The sequence below is a fragment of the Enhydra lutris genome, unplaced genomic scaffold (assembly GCF_002288905.1).
Source record: "Enhydra lutris kenyoni isolate GAN:26980312 unplaced genomic scaffold, ASM228890v2 scaffoldscaffold81, whole genome shotgun sequence".
In the NCBI taxonomy this organism is placed as follows: domain Eukaryota; kingdom Metazoa; phylum Chordata; class Mammalia; order Carnivora; family Mustelidae; genus Enhydra; species Enhydra lutris.
This window is the reverse complement of record NW_019154165.1, coordinates 1,225,687-1,244,611: the sequence shown is the minus strand read 5'-3', so window position 1 is coordinate 1,244,611 and position 18,925 is coordinate 1,225,687. Positions and strand designations below refer to the sequence as shown.

Here is an 18,925-nt window from a genome sequence, read left to right as displayed (position 1 = left end):
CCCTACTTCCTATCATCACATGTACATATCGATTCACATTGGCGCAAATCCTCTCCTTACTTCCTTTACACTTCTCATGTCTTCCCATTGTGCTTTGTATCCTGTTCCCTCACACCTTCCCAGAAACTTTACACTATTAATTATCCTTTCTCTCTCCTGTTTATTCAACCTTTCCTTCTCATTGGATATTTTCATTGACCTTTAAACATGCTCAAGTCTCCGATTTTACAAAAACAATTTCACTAGACTACATAACCCTTTCCAACTGCTACTTAACTCCTTTCTCTCCTTTATAAGTGAACTTTAAAAAAAAAGATTTTACTTATTTATTTGACAGAAATCACAAGTAGGCAGAGAGGCAGGAAGAGGGGGAGGGGGAACAGGCTCCCCACTGAGCAGAGAGCCTGATGCGGGGCTCCATCCCAAGACCCTGAGATCATGACCTGAGCGGAAGGCAGAGGCTTAACCCACTGAGCCCCCCAGGTGCCCCTGAACTTCTTGAAATAATTATTCATTTTTTATTTCCACCTTCCTATTCCCTTCAAAATACACTTTAATCTGACTTCCAACCCACTCAATCTGTGGTGATGAGGTCACTTTGGGCCATCAAGTCACTAAATCCCGTGGATACTTTTTGGTCCTTGTCTTACTTGATCTCACAAGCAAAGACTGACACTCATAATGGTTTCTTCCTTGAAATACATTCAATACATTGGCTTCTATGACCCACGGCTCCTCTTGGTTGTCCTCCTACTTATCTGGCCACTCCTTTCAGTCTCCTTTGCAGGCTCTTCTTTTTCTACCTGGCCATCAAATGATGAAGTTCCTCAGGACTTAGCCCTAATTTGCTCTCTTCCTATATATAACTCTTCTAGACATTCTCAGTTATGCCCGTGACTTCAAATACCACCCACATCCAGATGACTCACACATGTTTATCTCTAGGTCATAGCTTTCCTTTGAGGTCCAGATTTGTATATTACAGTAATAATAGCTAACACATATATAGAACAGTGTTTGGCATATATAGTAAGTACTATATAAGTGTTTGCTATTAATAGTACTACTATTACTCTTCTTTCTCATCACCAAAAGCTTTCACTTCAGACTATTAGGTTGGCGTGTTTTTTTTCTCTTAGGAGGGACACATCTTCAATATCCTGTTTATAATGTTTCAATAATAAAATGGGATTTTCTTGACAGTCAGGTTTTGCTAGTCCACAAAGTGATAACATGTTTTGTTGTTGTTGTTGTTTTAGTGATAACATGTTTAACATACCATTCATTGCCTCAGCTCTAGGATTAAGGGAGATTGTATTCACCGGCTGAAGGAATAAAGCATCATGTATAGAATGCCACTGTGCTAACCACTTCCACGCACATTATTTTACTTAATCCTCACACCTGCTCTGTGAGGTAGGTATTATTGTCCCAGGTTTTTATAGATGAGGAAACCAAGACTCAGGGCAGGAAATAGCTTGCTTGAAGTAACATAGCTACTGATTAAAACTCATTCATTGCTGAGAGCTGTCCTAGAGCCATCTGAGAATATCCGAATCCTAAGGACCCAACTGGGGTCTTAGAAGAGGGGTCTTAGATGCCAAGCATAACACCAAGCCACTCTAGTCTAGCAGAGTCCCTTTGACAAGCCTATCTAGGCAACAACAAAGCACTTGGTGGATCAGTGATACCTCACATTGATAGAACACCTTTCCAAACAACTTTTACACCAGATTCAGAGTTACTATTTCTGGGATCCTTGCCTCCTTTCTGCTTCCCAAATCCCAGAACACTTGCTACAGGGAGAACTGAGCAGACCAATATAAATTCTTGCTGTCCAATTTCAACTTGGCCCTTGCAGCTGCTCAGCAACTCTTTTATTTGTCTCATACGTTCCCTGGCACTGTCCCCGCAGAGGCTCTTAACAGATCTTCCTCTTCTCAAATTCCAGCTCCTCCTGTTCCACTCCTTCAGACTAATACACGCACTTTCTTGAGATGCTTGACAATTCAATAACATTATTTTAAAGGTTTTTTTTTCCTGTAGAGAATTTAAAGCATATACAAAAGTAGACAGAATAGCATAACAAACCCCATTTACCACACACTCAGCTTCAACTAGTATCAATTCTCACATACTCATTTCATCTATTTCCTCCTTTCCACATTATTTTGGAGCATATCCCAGACATGATATCATTCCATACTTTAATATTTCAGCATGTATCTTTAAGAGGTAAGGATCCTTTTTTAAGAAAAATCATAGTTGTAATACCATTAGCACACAGGGCGCCTGGGTGGCTTGGTGGGTTGAGCCTCTGCCTTCGGCTTGGGTCATGATCTCAGGGTCCTGGGATCGAGCCCCGCATCAGGCTCTCTGCTCAGCGGGGAGCCTGCTTCCTCCTCTCTCTGCCTGCCTCTCTGCCTACTTGTGATCTCTCTTTGTCAAGTAAATGAATAAAATCTTCGAAAAAAATACCATTTGCACACAAAACAAGCAATATTCCCTTTAATATCATTAAATGCCAATCAGTATTTAAATTTCCAGTAGTTTCATAAATGTCAAAAGAATTTTTTACACCTTTTTTTTGAATCAGTATCAAAATAAAGCCTACACATTGTGATTTGTGGATATGTACTGTATGTCACTTTTATCTATCTTTTTAAATTAAGCTCTATGCCCACTGTGGGGCTTGAACTCATGACCCAGAGATCAAGTCATATGCTCCACCCACTGAGCCAGCCAGGCACCCCATATATCACTTTAAAGATTCCCTCTTATTCCTTTTTTTCTTACAGCTTTTTATTGAGGAAATCAAATTATTTTCAGTAGTTTCACACAGTCTGGGTTTTGCTGATTGCATCTCTGCTATATAGTTTTAAATGTTTCCTTGACCTCTGTTACGTATGTTGGTAAAATCAGTGTCTGTACCATGCATCCTCTATATCCGTTGTCCTGTTTTCAGTGGGATGGAGAAATTGTCCATGTGCCCAAAGAAGTGAAAGGTGTCTGGCTTGGCAAGTGTCTCAGGAAAGAACGGAAAGAGCTAGGACTCTTTAGCAGTACTGAAACAGATGGTTGGGGTCAGAGCTCAATAAATAGTAACAGAGGTCCAGGCAAGATAGGATGGGTGAGGGGCTGTGCAGTGTCAGATTTCTACTCTGCTGGTATGTTGAGCAGGGCAGGCAAGGAAGTGGGGATCAGGCTGAAGTCAGCGCTGGAAAAGAAGATGGAGTACTTGAGGCGGCGGTTGGGATTATTTCTCCAGGGATTACTCTACTTGCTATACCCTGTTTTCTAAATATATCTTATCCATTCATTCCCCCGTCTGTGCCTTTGCCCAGGATGTTTCCTCTGCTTGGAATATCATCTCCTTTGTCTCCATTTATCCAGATCCTATTTATCTTTAATGGCCAGTGCAAGCTCTTTGTTTTCCATGCTTTTGCTTGTGGAATCATAAAATATCTCTAAAAGGATAAATAAGAATATTGGTTGCTTGGGGTACCTGGGTGGGTCAGTTGGTTAGGCATCTGACTCTTGGTTTCGGCTCAGGTTGTGATCTCAGGGTCACAGGGATTGAACACTGTGTCAGGCTCTGTACTCCGCACGCAGTCTCTTGAGTTTCTCTCTCTAAAAAAATAAAACCTAAAGAAAAAAAAATACGGATTGCTTTTCCAGGAAGGGAATTGGATGTCCAGAGAACAGCGCTGGAAGGGAGAAAGATATTACTGATTTGTTGCAGGAGGGACAGTTAATTTGATGAAAATGTCTGCTATGAATTTGGTAGAAGTAGAAGCAGGGAGATTGAGTAGAATGAGGAGGGTCTGGAACAGCCTCTGCGGGGACAGTGCCAGGGAACGTATGAGACAAATAAAGGAGTTGCTGAGCAGCTGCAAGGGCCATTTTGAAATTGGATAGCATGAATTTATGTTGGTCTGCTCTGCTCTCCCTGTAGCAAGTGTTCTAGGATTTGGGGAGCAGAAAGGAAGAAAGAGGACAGTGGAAGCACGGATCCAAAAGACCGTAACACTGAATCTGGTGTAACTGGGAAATAATAACTGATCTGGATAAATTGAGAGGTAAAGTACCTAAGGGTTCCACTGAGATTAGAGTTGAAGAGATCAGAGACATAGAAGTTGTTTGGAGAAGTGTTACATCAATGTGTGATATGAGTGATTAACCAAGGGCTTCATTGGTTCCCAGATAGGCTTGGCAAAGGGACTCTTCTAGGACTCCAGGGTCCTTAGGTTTTGGATATTCTCAAATGGCTCTAGACTAGCCCTTAGCAATGACAGGGGTTTTAGGGAGGAATTCATCATTGAACTTGGAGCTTCTGCAAGAGGCATGATGGGAAGAGTAGCAAAAAATTAAACTACTCTTTATTGAGCCTTTACTGTGATCTAAGCACTGTAATAAATCTGTCTATTCTGTTATCTTTTTCTATCTCTATATAATATACACATGTATCTCAAATGAGAATATATATTTAATTCTCAGAACAGTGTATTAAAAGTATTATTATTATAATTTCTTAAAGATTTTATTTACTTGGGAGAGAGAGACAGAGATAGAGAGAGCACAACCTGGGAGGAGAGAGAGAAGCAGGCTCCCTGCTCAGCAAGGCCTTGGGATCATGGCCTGAGCCAAAGATAGACGCTTAACTGACTGAGCCACCCAGGCCCCCTTATTATCATTTTTATAAAACACGAAGAAATTGAGCTTCAGGGGGGTTACATAATTTTCCCCAGGTCACAGAGCTATCAGATATCAGAGCCTGGGACACAAATCTAGGTCTTGACTACAAAGCCCATGTTCTTTGGTGTTCCAGCAGTACTTTCCAACAAACACCTCCCTCCACTAAATGAATCCTATTTTGCCAGTGACATCTGTAATTGTGGATCCATTGTCACCAAAAATAGTTATACACCAAACTGAAAACTTTTGATGAGTAAGGATTTAATTGAGTAGGATGGAAGAGATAGTTGAAGGCAGCGAAACTAATTGAAGATAATTGGCAGTGGTCCAGGGGAGAAAGTTAAGGCTGCAGACTAAGTGGGCATGGTAGTCAAAATGGAGGAAGGAGTCATAGATGTAAGAGGTATGTCTTAATTCAGGCTGCTGTGACAAAGTATCATAGACTGGGTATTTTATAAATAACAGAAATTTACTTCTCAACAGATGAGTTTTGATGAGGGCCCTCTACCAGGTAGAGAGCAGAAAAAGGAAGCAAGCTCTCTCATGACTCTTAAAAGGGTACTAATCTTATTTATGTCCTCATCTAATCCTAATTACCTCCCAAAGGCCCTACCTCCCAATACCATCATATTGAGGGATAGGGTTTCAATATATGAATTGTAAGGGGACATAATCAGTCTGTAACAAGATAGTCCCCAGGTAAGAATGAAAGTAATGTGGCCATGCTCTTCTGTGTTTCTTAAACTTAACGCAACTCACTCCTTCCTCGATGTCTCTGTAATATCTGATCCCCCTACCTGGAATAGTCTCCTTCCAGGTTTTTGAATAGCTGGCTCCTTCTTTTCATTCATATTTCAGCTCATGATAGGTAACCAATTCATTATCTTGAAAATTAATTAATCAAGAGAGAATCAAGCATTTATCCTGCCTTTCCTATCTGAATTGGGTAACAAGATAGATGGAGTGGTACGTCTTTTTGCAAAACTATTCCAGTGAATGAAAAGAAATAATAAAATCAGAACATCACTTTTTGGCAATCCTTGATAAATAGCTATAAATAGTAAGCATCAACAGTTTTAAGATTATAAAGAGAGTGCTTTAAGTGCTTTAAGATTAGTAAGAGACATCAGACATTGTGTCCATCCTATAGTCATACCAAAGAGATGGAACCCAAGTTTGATTTAGTCTTTCAATCCGGCTGCCAGTTTGCAGGAAATAGAGGAACTGCACAATGCCTGTGTAATCAGCAAAACCCACAGTGAGAAGCTTTACAGGTCAAACCACTCAAGTTCCTCCACAAAAGAATTACCTCTTAGAGAGGCCTTTCTTGACCATCGCCTCTAAATTAGCACCTTCTGTCCACATTACTATCACATTACCCCGTTTGATTTTCCCCATAGCCTTTATCATCAACTGAGGTTTCTTTACATGAGAAACAGTATAGCATTAACAGTTAAGAGGATGTACTATAACATCAGCCTGCCTGGATTCAAATCATGACTCCTCCATTTACTAGCTATATGACCTTAGACTACTTAAGAGTTATGTGCCTCAGTTTCCCCAACTGTAAAATGGGATTAATAATAGTGCCTATATCATAAGGTCATTAGTAGTATTAAATGAGTTAACATATCTAAAGAGCTTAGTATAGTTTCTGATATAGGGTAAGCATTGTAAAAATGTTAACACTATTAATGCATAATCAGTTTTTTATTTTCTTTTAAAGATTTTATTTATTTAGTTGACAGAGAGAGAGAGAGATCAAGTAGGTAGAGCAGCAGCAGGCAGAGAGAGAGAGGGGAAAGCAGGCTCCCCACTGAGCAAGAGAGCCTGATTCGGGGCTCGATCCCAGGACCCTGAGATCATGACCTGAGCCGAAGGCAGAGGCTTTAACTCACTGAGCCACCCAGGTGCCCCCAATCAGTTTTTTATTTGTACAGTATTTCTTTCACTGGAATATAAGTCTGTACTTACGTGCTATTCCCAGAACCTAAAACTGCCTAGCACATATATGAGACATGCTTAATAAATATTTGTTGAACGAAGGGCCTGAATTAGAGTAGCAAAGAATAGACAGGAAAGAGACAAGTAAGATATTATTTAAAAAGAAATAAACCTTGGACTTAGAGGTTTTTTTTCTGATATGGGATGGAATGGTATGAGATGACTACTCCAAGGCTTCAAGTTTAAGTAATAGGTAGAAGGTGAGTGCTTTTAACAAAAATAGGAGAAGTGGGAACTAGAAGTAATATTTGAAAATTCTGATAATTTTATTTTAGATATGAGCTTGAAATTATGGCAAAACATGAGTAGAAATGCTAGCAGGAAGTTAATTATAAATGCAAAATTGGAATTCATGAGAAAAGTCAGCACTGAAAATAGATTTGAGTATCATCTTCATCAATGTGACACTTAAATATTCAACTTTCATCTTTAAAAAAACAAAAACTCCAGAGGTTGAATAAAATGGAAAATAAAATATTTGAACCCTTAAATTTATCCTACAGAGGAAGTCACTGTTAGTTTGGTGTATATCCTTTTCTATGCATTTGCAAACATATTGGCATATAACATGTAGGGACATAGTAAAAGTCCAAGTGGCTATCTATATACATATGGAGAAATTTGTTTTTCTTTTTGGCCAATTTGAAATCATTCTTTTTTTAAAAAAAGATTTTATTTTATTTTTTTTGACAGACAGAGATCACAAGTAGGCAGAGAGGCAGACAGAGGTGGGGGGAAGCAGGCTCCCTGCCAACAGGGAGCCCGATGCAGGGCTCGATCCCAGGACCCTGGGATCACGACCTGAGCCAAAGGCAGGTGCCCCAATTTGAAATCATTCTATAGTATTTTTCCATTGCTTGCTTAATCATTAAATATGTCACTTTATGGTCCTTGAAGATATTTCCATATCAGATCTCATTCTTTTTTGTACTATATTGTACTTGATTGTATATATATGCCATAATTTATCTATCTGTTCCCCTTACAGATGGACAGTTAGGTTGTTTCCAGGTTTTTGTTATTACAAATTATGCAGCAAGGAAAATCATTTGACATGTATCTTTGATTATTTGTGCTAGTATTTCTTTTCTTTTTTTTTAAGATTTTATTTATTTATTTGACAGAGAGAGAGATCACAAGTAGGCAGAGAGTCAGGCAGAGAGAGGGGGAAGCAGGCTCCCTGCTGAGCAGAGAGCCCGATGCGGGGCTCGATCCCAGGACCCTGAGATCATGACCTGAGCCAAAGACAGAGGCTTAATCAACTGAGCCACCCAGGCACCCCTGTGCTAGTATTTCTTAAAGACAGATTCCTAGAAGTGGGATTGCTAGAAAGAAGGATACAAATTTTTATATATCTAAAATGTTAATAGATGGTTGCCTGGCTGGCTCAATCAGAAGAGCATGTGACTCTTGATCTCAGGATCATGAGTTTGAGCCCCACATTGGCATAGAGATTACTTAAAAAATAAATTTAAAAAAATGTTAATAGGTGTTACTCAATTTCCCTCCACAAAAATGATTCCAATTTACATGGCCATTGGCAATATTTGAGGTACCAGTTGCCCTAATACCCTCATCAATACTTTGTTATCAATTAAAAAATATTTACCAACCAGATGTGCCAATGATGGTATCTCGGTTTTATTTTGCATTTCCTCTGATTACAAGAAAGAGGGGTGGCTGGGTGGCTCAGTTGGTTAAGTGTTTGACTGTTGATTTCGGCTCAGGTCATGCTCTCAGGGTCCTGGAATCAAGCCCCAAGTAGGGCTTCACACTCAGTGGGGAGTCTACTTGAGATTCTTTCTCCCTCTCCCCACCCCCACTTGTACTCTGTCAAACAAATAAATAAAATCTTTAAAGGAAAACAAGGGGTGAGCATTTTTTTAAACTGAATATCCATATATAGACTTTTGGTTAAACTTAGTTTTCAGTGGCGCTTGGATGGCTTAGATGGTTAAGTGTCTGCTTTTGGCTCAGGTCACGATTCCAGAGTCTTGGGATCAAGTCCTCGCATTGGGTTCCCTGCTCATCGGGGAGCCTGCTTTTCTCTAAAAATAACAACAATAATAATTAGTAAATTAACTAACTTAGTTTTCAGCCCCATGTATCATTCATACTCTTGTTGTCTTGGATCCTGGAGCCTTTCCATAGTTTTACTGGTGAAATTGCCCCTTCTCATCTGTATCCTTTTTTTTTTTTTTTTTTTTTACGTAAGCTCCATGCCCAGTGTGGAGCCCAACATGGGGCTTGAACTCACAGCCCTAAGATCAAGACATGAGCTGAGATCAAGAGATGGACACTTAACGGACTCACGCCCCTGGGTGGCTCTGTATCCTTTGCACTAGACCAGAATTTCTTCCTAGTTACTATTTCAGGAACCATTTCTCAAATGGCTTTCCTGGTTCTAGAGAACACCTGGAACTTTTTGTCCTTTGGGTTTGTACATAATTTATATATTAGTATACTTTTAGTAGTGTCTCATAAGGATTCTGAAATGCTATATTTTTCATACTAAATTCCCACATAAGGGGTGCCTGGCTGGTTCAGTTGCAAGACCAGCGTGCAACTTGGTCTTGGGGTTCTAAGTTTGAGCCCTATCTTGGGTGTAGAGATTACCTTAAAAATAGATAAATTCCCACATGTAACTGTCTCTCTATTCAGTTCTACTTGTCTGTTTGTCTATTTTTTTAAGTAATCTGTACACCCAACATGGGGCTCCAGTTCACAACCCAGAGATCAAGAGTTTCATGCTCTACCGAGTGAGCCAGCCAGGCGCCCCTATTTGTCTATTCTTGAAGCTTATCACACTTTTATATAGTAATTTTATGTTGGGTAGGCAAGTCTTCCCTTATTTCTTTTTTCTATCTTTTAAAAGTTTCTTGTCTTTTTCTGTGTATTCTTTCAGATAAACTTCAGAACCAGGTTGTCTGGTATTCCCACCCTAGCCCCCCCTCCAAATCCCAATGAGATTGTTATGGAAACTTGTAGTTATTTGAAATTTTTTTCAATTATGAAACCTCTCATTCAGGAATATTGTGCATCTATCTATTTTTCAGATCTTCATACATATAGCCTTCAGCAATATTTTGTAGTTTTATTCATGTAAATGTTTTGTACATATCTTTTTTGTGTGATTTTATTTTTAAGTAATCTCTACATCCAACATGGGGCTTGAACTTAAAACCCTAGGGTAAGAATCAGATGCTCTACTGCCTGAGCCCCACAGGCACCCCTTTTTGTACATTCCTTGTTGGATTTACTTCTGCCATTTTTTTTCCCACTACTATGAATGGGATCTTTTTCCCCATTATATTTTCTTTTTTATTATTATGTGTTTTTTTGTTTTTAAAGATTTTATTTATTTAGGGGTGCCTGGGTGGCTCAGTGGGTTGAAGCCTCTGCCTTCAGCTCGGGTCATGGTCCCAGGGTCCTGGGATCGAGCCCCGCATCTGGCTTTCTGCTCAGCAGGGAGCCTGCTTCCAACTCTCTCTGCCTGCCTCTCTGCCTACTTGTGATCTCTACCTGTCGAATAAATAAATTAAAAATCTTTAAAAAAAGATTATTTATTTATTTATTTGACAGAGCGCGAGCAAGAGAGGGAACACAAGCAGGGGGAGTGGGAGAGCGAGAGAAGCAGACTCCTCATTGAGCAGGGAGCCCAATGTGGGCCTCGATCCCAGGACCCTGGGATCATGACCCAAGCTGAAGGCACACTCCTAACAACTGAGCCACCCAAGTGCCCCTCCCCATTATATTTTCTAAATGGATATTTTCATATAGAAAAGTTTTTGTATAGAGAAGTTATTGATTTCAAACAAACTCTTTTCCTGTTTAATTTTAGTTATTTCTCAGGGCACCTGGGTGGCTCAGTGGGTTAGGCCTCTGCCTTTGGCTCGGGTCATGATCTCGGGGTCCTGGGATGGAGCCCTGCATCGGGCTCTCTACTCAGCAGGGAGCCTGCTTCCCTCTCTCTCTCTCTGCCTGCCTCTCTGCCTATTTGTGATCTCTCCCTCTCTCTCTCTCTCTCTGTCAAATAAATAATCTTAAAAATTTTTTTAAAATTATTTCTCAGTTGATTTTCTTAGATTATATAGCCTATGTAAAGAAGAACATTTTATGACTCTTTTTTTACAATATTTATAACTTTTATCTTCTTTTGTCTTAATGTTTTCACTAGAACCTGCAGAGCAATGTTGAGTAGTAGTATTTGTAAAAAGAGGTGAATATTCTTGATTTGTTCTGACTTTAAGGTGAATGCTACTAATATCTCACTATTGAGTTTGATTACAGTTGTTATCTATACTATTTATCAAGTTATAAATGCTCCTGTTCCTAGCCTACTGAGAAAATACTTTTTTAAAAATATTTTATTTATTTATTTGACAGAGAGAGATCACAAGTAGGCAGAGAGGCAGGCAGAGTGAGAGAGAGGAAGCAGGCTCTCCGCCGAGCAGAGAGCCCGATGTGGGGCTCGATCCCAGGACCCTGAGACCATGACCCGAGCTGAAGACAGAGGCTTAACCCACTGAGCCACCCAGGTGCCCCAGCCTACTGAGAAAATATTTTTAAGGTACTACAAACACAAGCTAAAAAATTCAAATAATACAAAAGCATATGTGTAGAGTTGCCCATCTCTATTACCCAGTTTCCCAGTTCCCCTACTGAGAAGCAATTCCTATTAACAATTTTTATGTGAACTACCAGAAATGAATCAATGCATATATAAGAATATATGTGGAAAATATATATTTGACTATGTTATTTTTTACACAGAGTGTCATACTATAAACACCTTCTAAATACTCTGGGGGTTTTTTGTTGTTGATAAATCAGTTGTCAGTCTTTTCTTTGTAGGTAATCTATCTTTTCTTTTTCTTTTTTTTAAAGATTTTATTTATTTATTTGATAGAGAGAGATCACAACTAGGCAGAGAGGCAGGCAGAGAAAAAGGGGGAAGCAGGCTCCCCGCTGAGCAGGGAGCCCGACGTGGGGCTCGATCCCAGGACCCTGAGATCATGACCTGAGCCAAAGGCAGAGGCTTTAACCCACTGAGCCACCCATGCGCCCTGCTATCTTTTCTTTTTAGCTCTTTTTTCCTGCTTTCATTACGGAAAATTTCAAACATATAAGAGTAAAGAGAATAGTATACTGCATCCCCATGTACCTGTCACTGAGCTTCAGTGATTATTAACTCACGGCCCGTCTTATTTTATCTATATTCCCCTAACCCCTGCTCCTCAACCTGCACACCAAAGTTATTCTGAAGCAAATATCAGACATTGTATTACTTCCTTTTTTTTTAAAGATTTTATTTATTTATTTGACAGAGAAAGATCACAAGTAGGCAGAGAGGCAGGGAGAGAGAGAAACAGGCGGAGAGAGAGAGACAGGCTCCCCGCTGAGCAGAGAGCCCGATGCGGGGCTCGATCCCAGGGCCCTGAGACCATGACCCAAGCCGAAGGCAGAGGCTTAACCCACTGAGCCACCCAGGCGCCCCTATTACTTCCTTTTATCCATAAACATTTTGGTATGTATCTCTAAAATATAAGGACTTTCATTAAACATTGGAATAAAACCATCACAATTCTTTTTTTAAAGATTTATATTTATTTATTTGACAGAGAGAGAAGGAACACAAGCAGGGGGAGCGGAAGAGGGAGAAGCATGCTTCCTGCCAAGCAGGGAGCCCAATGTGGACCTCGATCCCAGGACCCCGGGATCATGACCTGAGCCAAAGGCAGATGCTTAATGACTGAGCCACCCAGGCGCCCATCATCATAATTCTTTTTTTTTTTTAAGATTTTTATTTATTTGACAGACAGAGATCACAAGTAGGCAGAGAGGTAGGCAGAGAGAGGTGGGGAGGCAGGCCCCCTGCTGAGCAGAGAGCCCAACGCAGGGCTCCATCCCAGGACCCTGGGATCATGACCTGAGCCGAAGGCAGAGGCTTTAACCCACTGAGCCACCCAGGTGCCACATCATAATTCTTTAATTATCATCAAATGTTACAGTCACTGTTCACATTTTCCTGATTGTCTCATAAACATTTATGTGTTTATTTTGAGTTTGTTGTCAAGGATTGTCAGGCTCCAAATGAGGACTATACATTGCAATTGGTTGATGTTTCTTAAATCTCTTAATCTATAGGTACCCTTTCCTTCTCCCCCTCCTTTTTTTTTCCTCCCATGGGATTTATTTGTTGAAGAAACTGGGTTGTTCATCCTGTAGTGCTTCCTATAGAATGAATTTTAGTGATTGCATCCCTGTGGTGTTGTTCCCTTGTTCTTTTTATTTCCTAATATAGATTAGATCTAAAGTTTGATTAGATTTAGATTCAGGTTCTATTTTTTTCCTCTTTTGGGGGGCAAGAATATGTCATAGGTAGTGTTGTATACTTTCATAAGTAGATACCAAGTCTCTTGCTCCTTTTAAGGTATTCTCTTTGGTGTTCTGAAGTTTCACTACAACGTGTCTGGGTACAGATTTCTTTCATTGTTTCTTTTTCCTGTTTCGGATTCCAAATCTTGGAGACTGGCATCTTTCATCAATTCTCAGCTATTTTTTCTTCAAATCCTGCTGTTTTCTCTCTTCTTCACCTGAACTCCAGTTGGACATCACCTGTAAGGATGGGGCCTTTCAAACTTGGGCTGTGGGGGAGGGGGGCAATTGGGTAGCTCAGTTGGTTAAGCATCTGACTCTTGGTTTTGGCTCAGGTCATGATCACATGGTGGTGGGATCGAGCCCACATTGGGCTCTGTGCTCAGCACGTGAGAGGGGGAGTTTCTGCTTCAGAGTCTCTCTCCTTCTCCCTCCCACTCAATCTCTCTCAGATAAGTAAGTAAGTAAATAAATAAATAAATAAATAAATAAATCTTTATAAATAAATAAATAAATAGACTTAAGCTGTAGGCCACCAGAAATCAGATGACTTCAGAGCAAAAGTCTGTTCCAGCACTTACCCAGCAGAGTTGTGGTTATTCATTGTTTCCTCTACTCTCAGTGTACCATATATATGTGTACGGATATATATATATACATATATATATGTATATATATATATATCACTATACACACTTAAAATATATCTTGAAATTTATTCCATATCACTGTATAATCTACCTCATTCCTTTTTCTCATGTATTGAGGTATATAACTTATATTTTAGTAAAATGCATGTATCTTAAATATATATATATATATATTTTAAAGATTTTATTTATTTATTTGACAGGCAGCAATCACAAGTAGGCAGAGAGGCAGGCAGAGAGAGAGAGAGAGAGAGAAGGAAGCGGGCTCCCTGCTGAGCAGAAAGCCTGATGCGGGGCTCAATCCCATGACCCTTACATCATGATCTGAGCTGAAGGCAGAGGCTTAACCCACTGAGCCACCCAGGCACCCCAAGTATATATTTTTATATGTGTATACATTTATGTAAAAGCCCCCACCCAGGTCTAAATACAGAACATTTCTAGCACCACAGAAGGCTGGCTCCTTTTAAGATTTTATTTATTTATTTGAGAGAGAGAGAGAGAGAGAGAGAGAGAGTGTGTGTGTGTGTATGCACGAGGAGGGGAAGGAGCAGAGGGAGAGGGACAAGCAGACTCTGCACTGAGTGTGGAGCCTGACATGGGGCTTGATCCCACAACCCTGAGATCATGACCTGAACCAAAATCAAGAGTCAGGCCTTTGACTGACTGAGCCACCCAGGCACCCCGTGCATTATTAGTTTTAATAAATAATGCCAAATTGCCTTCAAAGAGGATGTATTATATTAAATAACAATATACATGAGGGCCTGTTTCCCACCATCTTTGCCAACTATTAAGTATTTTTGTCTTTGCCAATCTGACAGGTAACACATAGAAACATGTAGTTAATACATATTTTAACTAAAAATACATGCACATGGTAAGAAAATTCAAGCAATATAAAAGGATATACAATGAAAGTTATATATTACCCCTACTCCTAGTCCCTTGTTCCCCTGGTTCTCTTTCCAGAGACTACCACTAGTCTCAGTTTCTTGTGAATCTTCCAGATACATTCTGTGCAAATCATGCACATGCAAGTATAAATGGGTGTATGTGTGTGTACATGTGTCTGAGTATCTCTATCTGGCAGATATTTTGATGAAAACAAATTTACCTTCCCCCTTCCCCTTAAAAATCTATCTATATCTATATACCTATATCCATTTCTTCTCCCTTTTGTTCACAAATGGCAGCAGGCTATTCACTCTGCTTTTTTCACAACATATCTTTGAGATTGTGTCATAATAATACATTTACAGCTGCCTTTTCTTTTTTATGATTATATCATTTATTTGACCAGTTCCAGGCATTTTCATTGTTTTCAATATCTTGTTATTACATGCAGCCTCCTTTGTAATATAAGATAATAATAATTGAAGTGTGTAATACACACTTCATTTGTATACATCTGCCAGTATATTTATAGGATAAATTCCTAGAAGTATGGTTCCTGGATCAAAGTGGTTAGTGGCCGATGTGATTCCCTGCCCAACTTCCATTCTACATCTTCCCCATTGTTTAGTGCTCATAAAGTTTGAAGGGGTGGAATGATCTCAGCCCCAGCTTCTGGCTGGGGGGCACCACCCTCCTAACCCAATCAGGGTAAACCCATCTCCCATGCCTTAGTGATTGGTTCTGACTATCCAGGTCATAGCCAATGAATGCAAACCATTCTCCTGTCAAGGAGATTGTTCAAGAATGGGCCATTGGCCCAGTTCAAGTAAATCAAATGGTAGAGGATGTTTGTTGAAGTATATGGGAGAAGGTTTTGGTTTTGGTTTTGTTCTTTGCTCTTCTGAGACAGATAACAAGCCAATTTTGTCTTTTCTTTTAGACAGTGTGGTGTGGCTGATGTGGAGCCTTCTAACTACAGCCCTTTTGCTACCAAGAAGGAAGTCAAATTTATGATGAAGCTCACACTTTGGAAGACAGATCTGACAGAAGGACATTAGGTCCTTGGTGATACTTTTGATCCATGGAATCAAATCAACTGCAAAGTTCTCTCACCTGCTGGAATTTGCATTTGTATGAACCAATAAATTCTCTTTATTGTTTAAGCCTATTAGAGTTGGGTTTTCTGTTACCACTAAAAAGGCATATGTACTTTAAAAGTTTTTGATAAGTTGCCTTCCAAAAATTATACCAATTTATAATGCCAGCAACATAGTACAAGAGTGTCTGTTTTGCCCCACTCTTGCCAAAACAATGTATTGTCAAATTTTCTGATATTGCCATTTTTACTGGAAATGAGTGTTATTGTGTTTTTAACACAGTCTTTTTATCATGAGTAAGGCTAAGCATCTTTCTTTTTTTTTTTAAAGATTTTATTTATTTATTTGACAGAGAGAGAGAGATCACAAGTAGGCAGAGAGGCAGGCAGAGAGAGGAGGAAGCAGGCTCACCGCTGAGCAGAGAGCCCGATGCGGGGCTCGATCCCAGGCCCCTGAGATCATGACCTAAGCTGAAGGCAGAGGCTTAACCCACTGAGCCACCCAGGCGCCCTTAAGCATCTTTCTAATGTTTCAAAGTCGCATGTATTTCCTTTGTGTGTCTGTGAATATAGGTGTATATTGCTCATGTCCTCTGCCTAGTTTTCTATTTCTCTTTTTCTTACTGCTTTGTAGAAGCTTTTTGTATACTAAATAGAAAATCAGGCCTTTGTCAGATGGTTGTAATATATTTTCAGAGTTTCTCCTTTGGCTTTTGACTTTACCTTTATTTTCTATTTTTTTATTTGCATTTATTCTATGCAGCATTTTACTCCCGGGCCATAAGTTTTTTGTTTCTTCAGTTTCTTCTGTGATACCTCTTTCTTCTGTGCAACCTCCTCTTCTGGTTTAGGAGCAATCTGCTCTTTTTCAGTAACGATCATCTCGATGTGGCCATGACAGCTCATGTACAGGTTAATCGGCCATGAGGCCTGTAAATTCTACACTGCATCTTGGGGGCTTTGTTCACCTGGATGTGCTCAATGACCAGAGAATCTACATCTAAACCCTTAAGTTCAGCTTTACTCTCTCATTTTCAAGTATGTGCGGTAAAAACTCAGCACTCTTCTCGGGCCTCTGACTCTGTGCCCAGCCCACTGTTTGGCCTGGGCACACCTACCAACTCCACCATTGTAGTGAGGGAATGGCACACACTGCTTCTGCAAAGTGACGTCTTTCAGGTACTTGGTGGCTTTTTGGATATGTATACACTTGCCAGCCTGGGCAGTTCCATGTGTGTTATTAAAGAGAACACAGAGATTTGAACCTCTTGATTTGCATGATTTCATAGGGTTTTCTGGGTCAAGCAAATAGCAAACCGTTTTCAGAGACCACCTCAGGCTGTTTAGGCGAAGAGGAAGAGCAGTGGCTCCTGGGAGAATTCATGAGAACTCGATCTCCTATTTTCATTTTTTTAAGATTTTATTTATTTATATATTTGACAGAGAGAGAGAGAGAGCAAGTGAAGGAATACAAGCAGGGAGAATGGGAGAGGGAGAAGCAGGCCTCCCACTGAGCAGGGAGCCTGATGTGGGGCTTGATCCCAGGACCCTAAGATGATGACCTGAGCCAAAGGCAGATGCTTAACAACTGAGCCACCCAGGCACCCCTATTTTTATATTTTTTTAGTGGCCAAATATGTATAACATGAAATTTACCATTTTATTTTTTTTAAGATTTTATTTATTTATTTGAGAGAGAGAGAAAGCACAAACGGGTTGGGGGGGAGGCTGAGGGTAAAGGAAAAGACTCCTTGCTGAACAGGGAGCCCCATGCGGGGCTCAATCCCAGGACTCTGGAATCATGACCTGAGCAGAAGGCAGATGCTGAACTCACTGAGCCACCCAGGTACCCCATGACTGTGTGATTTTTATTCTTTTTTATGTTAATGTGGTGTATCACATTGATTGATTTTCGTATGTTGAACCATCCTTGCATCCCACTCGGACATGGTATATGATCCTTTTAATGTGCTGTTGAAATAAGCTTCCTAGGATTTTGTTGAGGATTTTTACATCCATGTCCATCAGGGATATTGGCCTGTAGTTGTCTTTTCTTGTGGTGTCTTTGTCTGGATTTGGTATCAGAGTGAAGCTGGCCTCATAGAGTGAATTAGGAAGTTTCCTCCTCTTCAGTTTTTTTTTTTTTTTTTTTTTGGAAGAGTCAGAGAAAGACTGATGTTAATTTTTCTTTAAATATTTGGTTGAATTCACCAGTGAAGCCATCTGGTCCTGAGCTTTTCTTTGTCAGAAAGTCTTTACTGTTTCAAATCCTTACTACTCACAGGTCTTTATGGATTTTCTACTTTTTCCTGGGTTGGTTTTGGTAGATTGTGTGTGAAAGGGACATATTTGTTTCCTCTACCAAGTGAATACTTCTGTATTCCAACTGTGTGGGTGTTTTTCCCACACCAAGCAATTATCCATATCTCTCTGCAGACACCGAGTGTTCTGTAATTTAACTCGATTCTGACACTATCTCCTGGAGATAGCATTGTATCCCAAAGGTTAAGGGCTCAGTCCCACAAGTCTCCCCCCACTTCAGATGCCAATTGCAAGTCCAGGTTGTCATCTGTGCTCCTGACTGACTAGCTACATATCGGGGGTCCCCATAACCCTCCTCCTTATATTTGATAATTTGCTGGAGCAGCTCAAAAAACCCGGGAAAACAGTTAACTTACTAGATTACCAGTTTATTATAAAAGGATGAAACTCAGGAAGAGCCAGATGGAAAGATACAGAAATGTGTAAGGGAAGGGGTGTGGAGCTTACATGCTTTCTGTGGGTATGTTTCCCTCTCAGCACCTAAACATGTTCACCAGCCTGGGAGCTCTCTGAACCTCTTCAGTTCAGATTTTTATGGAGACTTCATTACATAGACATGATTGATTACATAATTGGCCATTGGTATGTCTCCAGCCTCTCTCCTTTCCATATTCTCTATACACATCGTTGGTTCTCCTGGCTACCATCACTCATCCTGAGGCTATCCAGAAACCACCAGCTACAAGTCTTATGTTTTATGGTTTTGTTCAGGTTTTTCGTTTCCTCAATGACCAGTCTGGTCGTACTATCCATTACTGAAAATGGAGTATTGAAGTCTCCAACTTATTATAGAACTGTCTATTTCTCCTTCAGCTTTGTTAATATCTGCTTTATATATTTTAGGTTTCTGTTCTTATGTTTAAAATTGTTATATATTCTTGCT

At 40.0% G+C, this 18,925-nt stretch overlaps 1 pseudogene; it reads right to left on the bottom strand.

Moving 5' to 3' along the window:
• Nucleotides 1-16,470: 16,470 nt before the first annotated feature.
• LOC111160998 lies at nt 16,471-17,669 on the bottom strand (annotated as a pseudogene).
• Between the last annotated feature and the right edge of the window lie 1,256 nt (nt 17,670-18,925).